General features: G+C 45.4%; 1 protein-coding gene across 1 annotated transcript in view; it reads right to left on the reverse strand.

The window, feature by feature from the left end:
- STON2 (stonin 2) overlaps positions 1–15,180 on the reverse strand; it is a 149,854-nt gene extending 134,674 nt beyond the window's left edge. Inside the window, exon 1 of the mRNA XM_036841535.1 lies at positions 15,029–15,180. The gene's annotated coding sequence lies outside the window, so the exon portion shown is untranslated. The remainder of the gene's footprint in view (positions 1–15,028) is intronic.
- Positions 15,181–16,754: the final 1,574 nt, after the last annotated feature.

Genomic DNA, 16,754 nt, shown 5'->3' on the forward strand with positions numbered 1-16,754 from the left:
ATTTTAAAAATAGATAGTAACTACAGCAAATATCTTTTGACTGCTTCCTCTGTAAGACACTGTGTTGAGGGGCCTTACATGCATAATCTTATCTAGGCTTCACACAGTTTATAACAGTGCTATTATTAATATCTACTTTTCAGATAAGAAAACCAAGGCTTGGATCTTTCTCAAGGCCACACAAGTAGTAAGTGGAGCTAGACTTTAAACCCAGAACATATCACAAATCCTCATAAGGATCATTTTTCATAGATGTATAATATTCTACTGCATCACTGACATTTAAAGATACATGTTTGTTTGTTTTTTTAATTAGAAAGATACCTTCAAATAAGAAATCATGGAACAGATGGCAAGCCTGCACAGGAACGAGGTCACAGATTCCAAATGATGGATCTTTTTCTACTAATGAACCCATCTTCCCAGTTCCCCTAAATGGGGGTGCCCAATACAGCATGGACAAGGAAGGATAAGGGGTGCATGACTGAAGGCTCAGACTCCCAGCTAAGGCCTGCCAGATCCATACACTAGAGACCACCTGGCCTGTGGTGTTCCTTTCTCTTCTACCTTTATTGGCCCCTGTTTTTCTAGAGAAATGGTGGTAGTTTGATGTATGTTAGGCTGGATTCCTCAGAAAATAGAGCCTGAGACCAAGCTTCTATGCCAGGGCTTTAGAGCAATCCCAGGGAAACAAGAGTGAGGGAAGAAGAGAAATGAGGCAGCAAAAGCAAATGTATGATGGAGTGGTACTGGCTGTGACTTCACAAGAATCATAGCTTCTTGCTCGGTCATACGGGACGTCCCCAGAGAGGTTGTTAGGAACTGCATCACCTCAAAAGCTTCCATCGGAGGAAGTGGTGCTAGCAGAGGGAATGAATCTGCCAGCTCCTCCCTGTTTCTTGTTCCCCATTAGTCAAAGTTCACTCCATGGTGACCCAACTTCCCCACACGATTGGGATGTATCATCTGGTCCCTTCAGCAGCAGATGGGGAGGCCAGATCCCATACCCTGCAGGGTGGTTCTTCATTTGAGTCCAGAAGTGGTGGGAGGAACCCCAGCATGGCCTTGGATGGCAGGATGGTAGAGGCCAGTAGAGCTGGGCACCACTGCATCCAAGAGACAGGTGGAGCTAAGAGAATCTGAGGTGGTACCTAAGCAGAAGCCAATACAAGAAGGTTAAACCTAGGCAGGAATCAATGCTGGTATGCAGTCCCACATACACAGAACACAGAGGAGATGATCTATACGTCTTTTTGAACTCTGGGCTATTTGTGCTCACTGAGTTTCTGCAGGTGTCATAGGACATCACCCATTAATTTCTTCACCCATTCAATAGCATTTATTCAGCATCTCCTATTGCCAGGCATATTCTAGTGAAATCCTAGGGATAGAGAGAGGGCTAAGACCCAGACCCTGCCTGGGAGAGGGAGACAGGCAAACCAAAGATGATCACAATACAGTGTGATCAGAGCTACCCCAGGGGAACCCAGCAGTGCCATGAGCACACAGAGGAGTCACACCTAGCCCAGTCTTGGGGTCAGCGAAGAATAACTGAGGGAAGATGATACCTGGGCAGAGGCTTGAAAGATGAACAGAAAGTAGAGGCATGGGGAAAGGACTTGCAGTATGGCATCTATAAGAACAAAACAGGACAATACAATATGGTCAATTAGAGGGTGCCATTTTACTTAGCCCTGTTTAAATGACTGTGTTAACATGCAAAGCCACTGTTTGTTACCAAAAAAGGGTGCACAACGGACATCCCTGGCTCTTACAGTCATCCCCAGACCTCCCTCCTACCTAACCCCACCCCTGAACATCACCCATCACTGACCCCAACTCCCAAAGTATGTATCAGAGATGGGTTAGGATCTGGAGATAAGGCATGGTATGAGGGAAGACGGGGCTAAGAAATGAGGTTCAAGTTCAGAGATTCAGGGTTAGTGTTAGGAAAGGGGTGAGAGGTGGGGAGGGGGTGATGCAGAGCTGAAGTGATGGTGGCTGTTTGGTACATGACTTAGAACCTTGAAGTGTATCATTTTTAATAAGTCCCCCATGCCAAACAGCTGTAATAAAGCGTAATGTGTTCATACAAAGTCTCGGAGATGAATAAAAACGTGTTGTGTTTTCTGAACTATAGATAATCCAGTTTGACTGAAGCAATGAGTCAGATGGCGAGTAGTAAGAGAAGAGGCTGGCAAGACTGGGAGTCAGCTCAGACAGAGCCTTGCAGGCCATGCCAAGAAGGTTGGCTTTTGTCATAAAGGCAATGGAGATCCATCAAACAATTTTAAATGAGGAAATAACATGATTCAGTTGTATTTTACAAAGATCATTCTGGAAGCAATGAGGAAGGTGGATTGGAGGGTGGGAAGACCAGCTAGTAATTATAGTGATCAGGCATTGCAAGCTGAGGGATAAAAAGGGGGGATGTTTTTTATGAGCCATTTAAGATGTAACATCATCAAGACACGGGGAGAAAGTCTATTTGGGGCTCATTTAGATTGAGGGAGTAGTGGTGGGTGGATAAAAAGGATCCTGGAAGACTGGAGAGATTTTTGTGCTATTCACCAAGATGAGGACTTTAGGGGGAAGAATGCTTGAGGGGTGGTAGGGATACGATGAGCTCAATTTTAGACCTGATGAGTTTGATGGGCGTACGGGACAACCACATCGAGATGTCTATGGGTCCTGTTAAATAGACAGGTTGAGAGCTCAGAAGAAGTGAGAGGAGCATTCATCACATAGATTGACAGGTCACTCAGAGAGAATGTATAATATGAGGAGAAGCAAGAACCAAGGGTGGGAAGGTCAACATTTACATGCTGGACCTCAGGATAAACAGCCAAGCAGGAGTTCACTATAGATGCCTTCTCCTATAGATGTCACATTGTGGAGGCCAGGGCCAAAGTCAATCTCCCAACTGCAGGGAAACTCAACCTGGTTCGCTGAATCAAGAGGAAGACCAGGTAAAAGAGACATTAGTGTTCATTTCAACTAGTGAACTCTTCAGGTAATATAGAGTTCAGGGAGCTCTGTAGGCTCCAGGATAAGACACAGAGAGGGAGAAGAACAAGAAGCATTCGACAGAAGCGTAGGAGTCGTACATTTCTGGATTTCCAGCTTTCCATCACTGGAGGAAGTAAAACCTTCCTCATCTTTCTGCAGCACGGGCTTCACCTAAGATGTTTTACACACTGGTACTTCCACTACATATGCAATTCATCCATCAGGAAGGGGTCTCTAGTTAGGGTCAAGGCCAGGATACACTGTAGGCCTCCCCCTAGAACTTCTTAACCTTTTTTTTTTTTTTTAAGTATGACTCTCTGGATTTATTTGAGATATAAATTAAGTCAGAGCCCTTCATCTCTGGGTAAAAACACATACATGCAACATTCTGTTTAATTTCAGGACATCTTTCCTAAGGTCCCTCCATGAATCCCCTAGGGATCTCTGCACTCCCTGCTAAAAGCTCCACCCTAGAACAATTTATCTAGCTCATGTCACTTTCAGACCTTTCCAAACTAAGCAAAATCATTCCAGAGGAGCACAGTAGAAGGAAGCCAGGCACTGTGGCTTCTACTGACCCTGAACTGATAATTCCTTATTTCCATTTTCAGTAATGCAGAGGATATCTCCTTCCCTTTTCTAAGAATCCCTCCCCTCCCGCTTTCCCCAACAAAACAGACACACAGGCATAAAACCAAAACAACCCAGCCAAACCCTAAAAACTCAGGCTGCTGCAGTGGGCCTCACGGGCCCACTACAGCCGGGCCCTGGGCTGACTGCAATGTTATTCCTGTGAAGCAGGCCCCTCACCAACAAGAGACCTCCCAGTTCACACTGCTGACGAAGGCAGGGGTACGTGAGTGTCTCCAATGGCCAGAGACAGCGGCAAGGAACAGGGCACACGGGGTGGGTCTGGCACAGTGTGCAAGCTGAACAAGTATCTGTTCACTGAGGGCCGGCCCTGCTTTTGTAGAGCAGGTCTTGGGTTTTGATGAGTGACATTCACTGTTGACACCTGGCACATTTTTATAGATTGTAACTGGAGAGAGCAGATATGTTAGGAAGTATTATGACTTGTAGACAAAATAATCCTCACATTATAAAATGTGAGCAACTCAGTACCTTGAAATGGTGACAACACACCCATCTCCACACTCCTAGTTTATTTCCTTCTCTTAAATTTATTTTTCTAATTTTTATTTATCTACCTACCTACTTATTTATTTATTATAAAAGGAATACGCTCTCACTAAACAAAATTTGGAAAATATAGAAAACCAGTATAACCACTGGTGTACTTCTGAAATGATATCATTTCTAAAAATTCCCTTTGCATGCACCTTTCTGCTTCCAGGGACACTTCTATTGTTTGAGGGTTAAAGAGTTCCTTTGGGTTGGGGGGGGAGAAGCTGTCACCACAGACAAATGGGACAGAATCCTTTGACCTTGTGACTGCCTGGGCTCTCACCTCATGGCTAAGAATTATTTATTCTATTGTTTTTTCCAAGTTGACGGAAATTTCCCACAGTTTATGCCTATTCTCCTTACTTCCTCAACCTGAAAGACCAGAAAGAAAATTTAATCACTGCAAACTCTTGCCTATTAATTCTTCTGCTTTGGTTATTTTCTAATGTTTTCTTTCAGTCCTCACACCACCCACCTCCATCTGGAGAAGGTTTCTCAAAAATTCTAGTAGAGATTAGACACCAACCACACCGTTACATATATTTGGTCCCGTCACCACTAATAGTAGTATTCTTTTGGTAGACGTCTCGCTGACAGTAACTTTTGCAAAACAGAAAAGCCACAAATTCGTAACATATAAACCACATATGCAAACACGGCAGACATTCTAATTAGAGAACTGAGAGACAAGACTTCAGAATTGCATTCGCCACATCTCTTGGTTCTTACTGAGCTTTGAGAGTGAGACTCTTATAAAAATTCAGAATTGTATTATTTGCTGAGTGAAACCAAGTGTCTTAGATGCATTTTCCAACCAAGTGTAAAACTCGAATTTAAAACAGTCGGGAGGATCAGTTCATTTATTGGAAAAGAGTGAGAACTTTCTTACCACCGGCTCATAGTGGTAAAGAGCATGTATGAGGTTAGCATATATAATACTGAAACACTGACACTGCCAGGGATATCCATTTTTTCCGTGTTTCTGTTTTCAGGTCTCTGACGGCTTGTGCATCTGTGATTCACATACCAGTTTGCCACATCTACAGGGCAGATCTGATCTTTGGATGCAGTGTTTCAACTACAGAGGAAGTATAGTGGCTGACATGTAAAATTTATTGCAGTACCTCCTTGACCTCACTCTTTTACTTTTCATAAAAGAAGGAAGGAAAATAGCAGCAGTGTGGGTTAAATTAAAATGTGGTTTTCAGTTCAGGAAAAATTCAAAGGGCTTTAAAATTCCTCACTTCTCACACATTGACACGAACAGGGAGAATTTCACAGTGATAAAGCGATTAACAGCTTCATAGCATTAATACAGCTGCACTTACTGAGCCCTCAAATCTCTGAGATGGGCATTTTACTACCAGTTCCCATCTCAGGATAAGGAAACAGAGTGTCAGAGAGTAAGTAGCTTGCCCAAGGGCACAAGCTAGGATGAGGTCAAGTGGTATCTGATCAGAGTCTATTGACTCTGAAGTCCAAGCATTAACAGAACTCAAATGATAAACTAGCCAAAGAAAACACCAGCATTAAGTAGGTCCACACTTCATTTCACACTTGCAAATCGAAGGAAAGAACAAACTAGAAAACTGGAAGCAGCCTGACTCTTCCACTGAAGCTGGAATACCCCCTGGTTCAGCCCTTGGACTCTTCTTTGTCTGCTTCCATTCCTTTCACAATGGCTTTGGATCCCATCTCTAGCTAGATGGGATAAACCACGACATAGAGGTTTCCAAGCCCTGACTTCTCCCCTGACACCACTGATGCCCACAGAGCACCTTCACTTCAACGTCCAACAGGCCTCTCAAACTTAACATATCCAAAATCGAACAACTACTCTCTGTCCCCCCAAAACCACTCCACCAGAAGCCTTCCCCCGCCCAGGATGATGGCAGCTCTATCTTTCCCAGTAGCTCAGGGAAAAAAAAAAAAAAAAAAAATCTAGTCATCTTGAACTTCCCTCTTCCTCTTACACAGTTTCTCTCATGTTCATTTTACAAAAAGGTAGTTTACAAACATATTTCTCAAATGATTCTTTAAAATGGCAAACTCCACTAGTACAGTTAATAATTATTTCATTTGCATGTAACTCATCATGAGTACTTTTACTAAAGCTGTTAGGTGAGCTTATCCATCGTAGACAATGGAGCTTTATCCACTGTCTACCTACAAACAATGATGTTTCACCTACTACTCCTTCGTTTTTTATGCGTTATTTGATAAACACGTATGGTAACACCTCCTATCTCCCAGCCGTTGATCTCAAAGTGCTTTACAACTCACTTAACTAACTCATGCACTCCTCAAAAGAACTCTATAAAGTAGGTACTATTATTATCCCATTTATTTAGATAAAGAAACTGAGGCACACAGAAGTTAAATATGCCCAAGACCACACAATTCAAACCTGGACAGTCTGGCTCCAGAGTCCGCATAAATGAACCTACCGTGTTATCTGGCTTTCTTACGGCCAGGACCTACCTCTGCCAAGTGCCCAGCCAGGACTGGCTGTACGTTCTCTGTTCTCTTCGCAGGAGAGGCAACCAAATGACAGGGGTCAGAGCCCCTAGTCCCATGAGCACGGGCTGTGCGTGATGGATGGCGCAGCTGGAGGAGCTGCTGCAGACACGCCCGCCCACCTGTGCCAATCAGGCTGATGTGAGTGACAGAGACGCGCAGAATCTACGCGGACAGATCCCCACTCCCCAACTCACCCCCTTTCTAGATGATACTTTATAACAAAAATTTTAAGGAGGAAGAGATAGGGAAAAGAAGAGAAGGAAGTGTGCTTCAACAGCCCTGCTGATAGTGTGAACTGACGGAGCAAAAACAAGGGCCGTTTCCTCCCACAGGGATCCCCGTGGGTGTGGTCAGAGTGCACAGACAGCCCCTGTTAACTCTTCCCAGCACTTTTCCTTTTGTTTCCAGATACAGTACAATAGTGACTAAGGGCAGAGTTTCTAGAGCTAAGCGATTAAAAGAGGGTTCAAAGCCCAGGTCCACTACAACCTTTGACAAACTACTCAACTGCAGCCTCTGCTTGTCTCGTCTGTGAACTGAGATCGCACTCTTCCCAACCGTACAGAGCTGAGACAGAAATTAAGTGAGATTATACGGAGTGAACTGCTAGCAAAGGACCTGGAATTAGTAAAGCTCAATGAATAATAGCTATTGATAGTGATTTGATAATTTCGATTAAAAAAGTTTTTCACACCTTTCAACTGCTCAGAGTCTGAAGTGGAGGGAGATGTAGGGACAAGGAGTAATGTCAAAAAAATACTTTATGTTTGGGACTTCCCTGTTGGCGCAGTGGTTAAGAATCCACCTGTCAATGCAGGAGACAGAGGTTCAAGCCCTGGTCTGGGAAGATCCCACATGCCATGGAGCAACTAAGCCCCTGCACCACAACTACTGAGCCTGCGCTCTAGAGCTCGTGAGCCACAACTACAGGGCCCGCGTGCCACAACTACTGAAGCCCGCGCGCCTAGAGCCCATGCTCCGCAACAAAAGAAGCCACCACAATGAGAAGCCTGTGCACCGCAATGAAGAGTAGCCCCCGCTTGACACAACTCGAGAAAGCCCGTGCGCAGCAACGAAGACACAACGCAACCAAAAATAAATAAATTAATTAATTAATTTTAAAAAATACTTTATGTTTGGCAAAGATCCAAGTCAAACTGTATTTCTGACAGCTCTGGGTTCACGGAACAGACAACATTTACACAATGTATGACTGAATAAGCTATGTATCACCCAGCCTTATCCACTTAACCACGCTATTGTAATTTCCCTCTTTTAAAAACTTACGTCAGGAAAGACAGACAAACATATTCAGTTTCTAAAGCAAACAGAAATAAATCTGTTTTCATTTAAAGCATCTCACTTTTTTTTTTTTTTAAAGCAATTAGCTAACTTCAAAAGGCAGCCAATGGAGTGATTCTATCGTGCTGGTAAGGGTCTGGTGTCTCACTTCAAAGTTCAGGCAGATTGAAAGCCACTGATAGTCCTGCTATACTGGTTGGCATTTGGCATGAAAAGTGCTGAGATTGCTGTTTCATTCAGATGGGAGTGTTTGCACAGACCCACAGCACTGAAATGGTACTTTCTTACAGTGAGAGCCAGGATTAAGCCTGAAAGAGAAGGGTGTAATTATCTCATTCCCAGATTAAAATGAACAAGGACCTCTTGGGGTTACAGTTGAGGGCCTCCATGGGCTACAATAATAGATGGAGAAAATCTTAACTAAATGTCAAGGGCCCAAGTTCTTAGAGCCACCATCCCTATGGAGATCTGCAAAGCAAATGACGCTGGGCACCACCAAATGTCAGGGAGGTGGGGTCCGGGGATGTGGACGTGCCAGGGTATTCCTGCATGACTTTAAACAAGTCACTTGACTTTCCCAAGTCATTTTGCAAGTGGAGAGAGACCAACCACCTGCCAGTGTGACAGAGTTTATGATAGGATTAGACTGTGTTTATAAAGTGGTGTGTCATCCTTACCTCCAAAGTGCTTTCCTATTAATAAAATGAAATGTTAAGAAGGTCAGATGAGAGTCCAGTGTTACTCATCTTCTAATGAATCAATGAATGGCTTCATTTGTCAGGAGGTGCAAGCCGTCAGAATATTTGGATTAGATGGTCAGATGGCGGTCAAGAAAGGAAGACCTCAAGAAGCTCAGGCTTCCCTTCTCCTCTCTTACTTGACCCCTTCACTCCAGATACAGAAGTTGAATCACAGTCCTAAACTAGCCTGTGCTGACCATCAGAGCCACTGATCACTTAGGTCCATTTCCTAAACCCCAATGCTCCACCCAAATGCTACTTCTACCTCCGATCCAGTGCATGTGCTCCTCCAGGAGCCTTCCCAGTCCAGGACAACCTCTGAAAGATCCCATCTCTGGATTCACAGCATGCGTACCCCCTTTGATTATATGGCAACTCTTGGCCTCACTGTTGTGTACCTATTATTAATTTTGCATAAATATTATGCCTCTTCTCTCTCAGATTAGAGGCCGCGTCAGAGGACTAAGTATTACACTTTTCTGAATTCCTCATAATGTCTTCCTCGGAGCCTTGCACCTAGAAGATGCTCAGTGCCATTCATATGAAGCCACCTTCCAAAGATTTTACTGAGCCATTAGCAACCTGCCAAGTAGCTTCACACTCCTCATTGTGACTAAATATTGTAAAGAACACTGACCGTCTGTTACCTGTTGGTGAGGCCACCTCAGTGCACACAAGTCTGGGTTGGTGTGGGGCAAGCTGAAGTGACAGAGGTGTACACAATAGACAAAAGATTCACGGGACTTTGAGTTTTCAATCCTGCCCTTCTTTTATCTGTCTAAAGAATTTTGGTTGTTTCTATCTACGTTATTGTATTTCAGAAAGACAACAACAGCACTGGAAATCTACCACCTGAAATTGCTAGACATTGAATATATATATGGTATACATTATAGCACTTATTCAATATAAACATACAGAGAGTAGACTAGTTATCTAGTTATTTAATATGTATGTTACTTAAATATCCAATTTCTGGATAAGTGCTAACCAACAGTGAATAGTAACACTTTCTAATGACTATGTTCAGTGTTTTAAGTCCCTCCTGGCTAGTTTAAGTGTCCCTTTCCTCACTGGCTCTCACTCATGTCTAGGGTTTTGTTTGCTACATCTTTTGAAACTTTAGACCAAGTTTCCTGGAGACCTGAGATTGAGGGAACTGGAGGAGTTCACCGTAGAGTTGACCAAGGAAAGGTAGCACTAAGGCCAACCCTGCAGGAAGAGGGGAAACAGCTGGCCTTCCAAAATTACCTGGACAGGGAAACAGACAGATCTGACCAACAGAGTTGGCCTCAGGCCTGCTGGACAGAGGCTACGGTTCCAAGCTTTCACATCCCCGCCTCTGGAGGTACTCAGAATCCTGGGGAATTCTCCCGTCTCCAAGAGCACACCGTTAAGGTGTCATTTGTCTGTCAAATCTCTATTAGGGGGCTTCCCTGGTGGCACAGTGGTTAAGAATCTGCCTGCCAATGCAAGGGACACGGGTTCGAGCCTTGGTCCAGGAAGATCCCATATGCCACGGAGCAACTAAGCCCGTGCGCCACAACTACTGAGCCTGCACTCTAGAGCCCGCGAGCCACAACAACTGAGGCCCGTGTGCTACAACTACTGAAGCCCGCGAGCCTAGAGCCCATGCTCCGCAACAGGAGAAGCCACTGCAATGAGAAGCCCGCGCACCTCAACGAAGAGTAGCCCCCGCTCACCGCAACTAGAGAAAGCCCACAGGCAGCAATGAAGACCCAATGCAGCCAAAAATAAATAAATAAAATAATAAATGTATTAAATTTATTTTAAAAAAATCTCTATTAGGAAAAGGATCTTTTCAAATCTCACTCACTTCGCATTATAGCTTAGGCCTACCATGACATTTCTTACTTTATACAAATTTAATAGGCATAGAATTTCCAATATATTCAATGGCCCAATGGACCATTTTACACTCATGCCACCTTGAAACAAATACTGTAACCTGCTAGCTAGCACTCAAAATGTTGACCCTGAAAGTATTTCATTCATTCACATGGTGTCTGTTGGGCAGGCATATCACTGATTATCTAGACCCCAGTAGAGTTCAAACTTTTGTCACGTCCAAGATTGAGAAAAATACAGTAAAAAAGAAACAAACCCTCACTATGCTTTATTTCTTGTGTCATGTTGTACATGCCAACATATTTTCTCCTTAACGTCTGATCTTGGAATGCTCTCTCATTACAGGAATGCTCTCTCATTACAGGAGCAGTGAGTCACAGCTAAGGGAACTGTCACAACTTGCTCCAACCATCAGTATAAGCCAAACCATGGATGACTTTGGGTTCTCAGGGGGTTATTTATCTAGGGGGGTTGATCACAATTTGCATGATCATATGGTACAGATGTTTATTCATGAACGTGACCTCAAGAGAAGAGAGCAATTTCTTGGTCTGACTACTTTAAAATTCAGCCAAATGTCCACCCAGTGGTCCAACCCCGCTCCAAAAGATATCAAAACTGGGATGACAAGAAGTGTAATGGATCAGGATGGGAAATACACTGGCAGACTTGAGTGCAAGGTCTGGAACCAGGCAATGTGCTCGTTGACAGGGAGTCAGGGCAGAATTACAAGGGAGGGGATAAAGCAGCACTTGTACACTTCTTACCTCTCAGAATCTGAGCTTTTTTCATTTCCTCACTGTGAGAATTGCATCTGCAATTCAATATAAACCTAGAGACTCAGTCACTCTTACAGACCCCACTGTTTGTGGCCAAAGCCAGCCTTCAGCAAAACTGCCACAGGGATTATGCTGGGACCTTCCAGATATTTTTCCTCCTTCCACTAGGCCCCTCTATTCCGGCCTTTCCCTCAACTATGTCTTAATTTCTCCCTTTAATTCAGTGGTTTTCAAAGTGTGGTCTCTGAACCAGCAGCATTAATATCACCTGAGCACCCCTCAGAAATGCTCGTTCCCAGGCCCACCAAGACCTCCTACTGGTTCAGAGACTCTGGGGGTGGGGCTCAGAAATCTGTGTTTTTTCAAGCCCTTTAGGTGATTCTAATGCACCCTAAACTTTGAGAACAGCTGTTTTAGGTGACAATTATAAAATAAGGACTTTAAGATGAGAGAGACATCCATTTTAGGAGACTTGTTAAGAAGACAAGCCACCCAAGTGCCAAATGAGCCACTTCTAGGAGTGGACTCAAGTCATGTGACAGATAGTGAGAGACTTGAGGCTGCTGTGTTAGTCCGAGCCCTCATCATCTCTTACCCGTAAGTCTCACCTATTTCATTCTTCCCACTTTGCTACGAGAGATGTGTGCTCGGCCTGAACATTTGATCATACTAAACCCCAACTTAAAACCCTTCAGCATAACACAACATTGTAAATCAACTATACTTCAATTAAACAATTAAAAAAAAAAAAAACTTTCAGCGGCTGTTCCCCTGCCCATAGGATAAAGTCCCAAACCCCTGGCACACAACCCAGGGCCCTGCATCATCTGCCTCTAGGACACCTTCCTGGCCTTGTTTCCTTCTGCACTTTCCCTCCGAATCAGCTCTGCCTCACGGTTTGCAGGAGGCTTACGAGTCCCCATACCACTGACATCAATTTTAGCCATGTGACTTACCTTGGCCAACAGCATGAGAACTACTACTTCTAAGCAGGCAATAAGTACTATAATAGTTTTGTTCTGTCATGTTCTCTTTTTCTCCCTTTCCCATAAACAAGATTAGCATTGTCCCAGAAACAGGCTGTTTCTTAAGCCTTAATAGACCCCCAAATGAAGACAGATTAGGAGCAGAACCAAGAGTGACCTACCCTGGACATGCAGAGTATGTGAGCAATAAACTTTTTGGTGGTTGTAAGCCACTGAGATTTGGGGGATGTTTGTTTATTTTGCCTAAGATGACTATTATAGCACTTCTGATATCCCGTATCCTCTCTATCTGGACTTCTCCCCTCTGCCCTACCCTTCCTTCTAATCCCACCTCAACTCTGTCTGCACAAGAGAACTGCTCATTAGTCTACACTCAGCTCAAGTGTATCCCCTAAGTTTTTTGGGTTTTTTTGTTTTTTTCTTTCCCAGGTACAGCTGATCACTCTCACCTTGCGGACCTCCTCTGCATGCTACAGATCTATAACTACATGCCTGGAACAGTGCTAGGAGCTTTGTATTCATTAGCACCATCCTTAGAACTCGTCCAAAAAAAATGTTTTTTTGAGTCCTCATTTTACAACGGGAGAGACTTTGGCTCAGATAAACAAAGCAACTTGTCCAAGTTTCCCAGCCATCAGCCACAGAGACAGAGTTCTCACCAGGGGTGGGTCTGACTCTGAACTTGGTAATCTTTCCCCTGCCCCACGCATCTCTCTCCCTCCTCCAGCACGAAGCTTTCAAATCCTCCCACTCAGGTGAAGAGAGTAGGTCTCCTCATCAACACCTGAAAAGGCTGGTGAATTAATTTGACACTTGAAAGATTTGCATCTGGAAGTGGGCTTCTTACCCTCTGAGAAGATAATCACTATCTCTTAAGTGGATGTATTTATTCTAAGCCTCCTGGCAAATGCGCTGGAGACCCTAGGAGAACTGGGGCACTTTGTCTGTGCCCTTTCCCCAGGTCCCAGGTTATGGGGGTAATGTGGTGGAAAAGACAGGTTCCCACTAACATCACCCTAGAGAATTTTTGGTAAGGTCCTTTTGGGTTTGTTAGAGGGTAGGAAGCAAGTAGCAGAAGGCACAGAAATCCAACAAGTCTGATACACATTGATACTTTAGCTTTTAAAAAGACAAATTCATGGAGTGAAACGTTTATTTGACTTTTCAAATTAAACAAGGAAAGTGACACAGTGGCAAAGAACTGAACCAGACCACCCAGGTCAGAAACGGGGAAAAAAAAATCGCCTAACGTGGGAAGTGCAATTTTGGGTTTCTATGAGCTGCTGGCATTTTGTTGTGTGGTTGGGCTGTTTGTTTGTTCTTCCTTTCTTCTCTCTCTCTCTTTTTAAACTTTACTTGTTTAAGGCAGGAGTAGGAAGTATAAGAACCTTCACAGTTTCCCCCCAAATCAGCGATATTAATGAAAGATTCAACAAAGTACCAAGATATTCTTTTCACAGAACATTCATACCATTTTTTTTCGAATGTTACAAAGTTTTCTGTTACTAATTGGAATCCATTTATCTCTCTCACCATTCCAATGAAGCAGGTTTTGTTTTTTTTTCAATCCCTCAAAGGATATAGGACCTTTAAATGATACCATCCTTAACATTATTAACAGTATTTTTCCCCTTCCAGTGTAAAAAGCTGTTCGGAGCTCCAAATAGTCACTGGGCCGGTTTGGACAAGTCTGATTTACTCTTTAAAAGACCATCCACTCCGTGTAATAAATACTAAGAGCCAGCGTTTATTGAGTACTTGGCTCTGTCCTGAGTGTTTTTCAGCATTGGCTCATTTACTCCTCAAAACAACGCTCGCTATCAGGCAGGTAAAAGCATTGTCGTGCTTTACAGATTAGAAGAGTGAGGCACACAGAGCACGAAGGACCTGCCTAAGAGAAAAAGAGACAGGCAGAAGCCACTAGCTGCACAAGAGCACAGTTAATGATTCACTCACAGTCCTCGGGCAGCTCATTTTAGTAGAGGCTGCAACACACGGACATACACACCACATCAACTCTCTTCATCTCAGCGAGAGGCGGGTGTCCTGCAAATTGCTTGGCAACGCGAGGAGGAAACTCCATCCAAAGCCCGGGTCCGCCGGGTCCAGGCCGCCTCTGGGCGCTGTCCAGCGGGCAGCGCGCCTGAGAGGCCAGGCTGGGGTCCTGTCTCCGGACAGCCCGAAGGTGGGGCAGAATGCCAAACCGGGATTTCTGGCGCAGGGGGGCGGGGGGGGGGGTGTTGGGGGAGAAAAGCACCGTCCGCAAGGACACCTGTTGTCGCCTCCCTTACGCAAGCCAATGAAGACGTCCCGGGGACCCAGATCTCGGGGAAGACGCCCACTGGCAAACAGCGTCTGTGTATGAGTGTGGGTGTCGCAGGTGTCTTGTCTTCCCCCACTCCACCCCCGCCCGCCTTAGGCCGACTCACCTCACTCCCTCTCACTCCTGGACGCCGGCGGCTGGTGGAAACGCGTCTCCCGGGGGCTCCGGCCGAGGTAGGCGCCGGGGCGCTAGGAGCTCGGGCAGCGCCAGCGGCGCTAGGACCTAGCGGCCAGCTCGCCCCCCGCCCGCTCCACCTGCGGGGCCCCTCTCCCCGGGCACGCTCGCCCTCCCCTTGCGGGGCGCGGGCTCGGTTACCTGTGACGCCGCCCGCAGGGTCCAGAGAGTCGGCAGGAAGGTCGCCGCGGCAAAGCAGGCTGGGCTGACCCGGGGCTCCCGGTCCGCAGTGCTGCTCTCGCCGCCCTCCCTCCCAGGCAGCCCTGCCGCCCGCTCCACAGTCGGAGCTTGCTCTGCGCCCGCCAGCGCCCGGCGCCGCTCCCGCCGCTCCTGATTGGCCGCAGCGCGCGCCCGAGCTGCGCCCTGATTGGGCAGCCGGGAGCCGGGGCGGTGGGGCGGGCCGGGCGCCGACTGGACCTGCTCCCGGCGACCCTCGCACAGCAGCCTCGCGTCTCCGCTGCACCCAGATGCCCCAATCCAGACGCTGAAACCGGGATCCTTCCCCTCCGCGCGAGTGGAGTCCAGGCACGGGGCGGAGCAGAAAGCGTTGTTGCGAAGTAGCAGGGGGATGGCAGGGGGTGGAGATCGCCTAGGGTGGGAGACACCGTGTGTCAAGGCAGGACAGTAGGGATCATTGCTTCTCCGGTGTCGCTCCTACATGGGGTTTTGACTTCATGTTCATTTAATACTTTTACTATAAAAAGGGCGTAGGACGCAGGGCAGTAGCTTATAAACAGTGGGCGCCAAATTGAGTTCGTGGACTCAAATCGTACTTGACACGCAATCTTTTGTGGTGCAACCAGAGCTTGCAAAGAGTAAGCGACTTGTCCAAGGTCCTAATCACGTTAACAAATTAAGGACGAGAAGGACGACTAGTTCTTCCTTTACAAGGAATTTATACCTAGCTAGGGAGACGAGCCTGAATAATAATAATAACAGTAACAACAACAACATCAACCCTAACGTTTCCATGACGCATATTATTTGCCAGTCACTTTTCCAAGTACTTTACGTATATTAATTCAGAAATACGGGAAACATCTGTCATAAGGATGTCCACATGTCCCGTGTGGACAAGTGACATCAGCTCTGAGTATGGAGAGATTTTCATCAGGAAGACACACTCAGTAACTCCACACTGCGATGGAGAGGCGCAAGTTAGAATGGAGAGGGATTGTTGGGAATAAAATTATTCCCATCTTCATTTCTTCTTCCATTTCATAGTCTTCAGTCCTCCCAACATTTTCTCCCACCTGCAATGAACCTTTCTAAAGACTAAAAACAACCACTGTAAATCAGGGTGCTCCCAGAACTTTGTTCTACCACTCATAAAAGGATGCCCCCCAAAACACCCAGATAGACAATGAGTAGAAATACATAGTAGTTTCTATTTCAGGAACTTGGTTGCAGTAATGTCTTCTTGACAGCAAGTATGTAACCATTTTCCTGCAGGTATTTCCCCCCCGTTCTAGCTTCCTATGTTGACAGAACCCTTGAGTGAGAAATTTAGTTTGATAAAGAAGATAAAAGACCCTAGTGAAAACCAGCTTGACCCATTCTAAACAGCCTGATTTTTGCCCTCGTGTGAGCTGAAAGACATTTACTTTGAGGAGCCCAAGACCCCTGGAGGAAATTAGGTCAGTTTTCTCCAGTTTATATCAATGGACAATCAATTCACTTTGTATTGAAAAGATGTACTGGGCATAGGTGAAGCCTAAGCCTCACCTGGTAAAAACCTGAGGGCACAACAGACTGTATGAGGAAGTTTCTTTCACCAGCATCCCTCCCCAAGCATCAGTTCCTCACTTTCCATGGCTGTGGCTTTTGCCAAAGCAGAAATTCCATTTGGACTGGTCATACTGTCACT

The sequence above is a fragment of the Balaenoptera musculus genome, chromosome 2 (assembly GCF_009873245.2).
Source record: "Balaenoptera musculus isolate JJ_BM4_2016_0621 chromosome 2, mBalMus1.pri.v3, whole genome shotgun sequence".
NCBI classification, from domain to species: domain Eukaryota; kingdom Metazoa; phylum Chordata; class Mammalia; order Artiodactyla; family Balaenopteridae; genus Balaenoptera; species Balaenoptera musculus.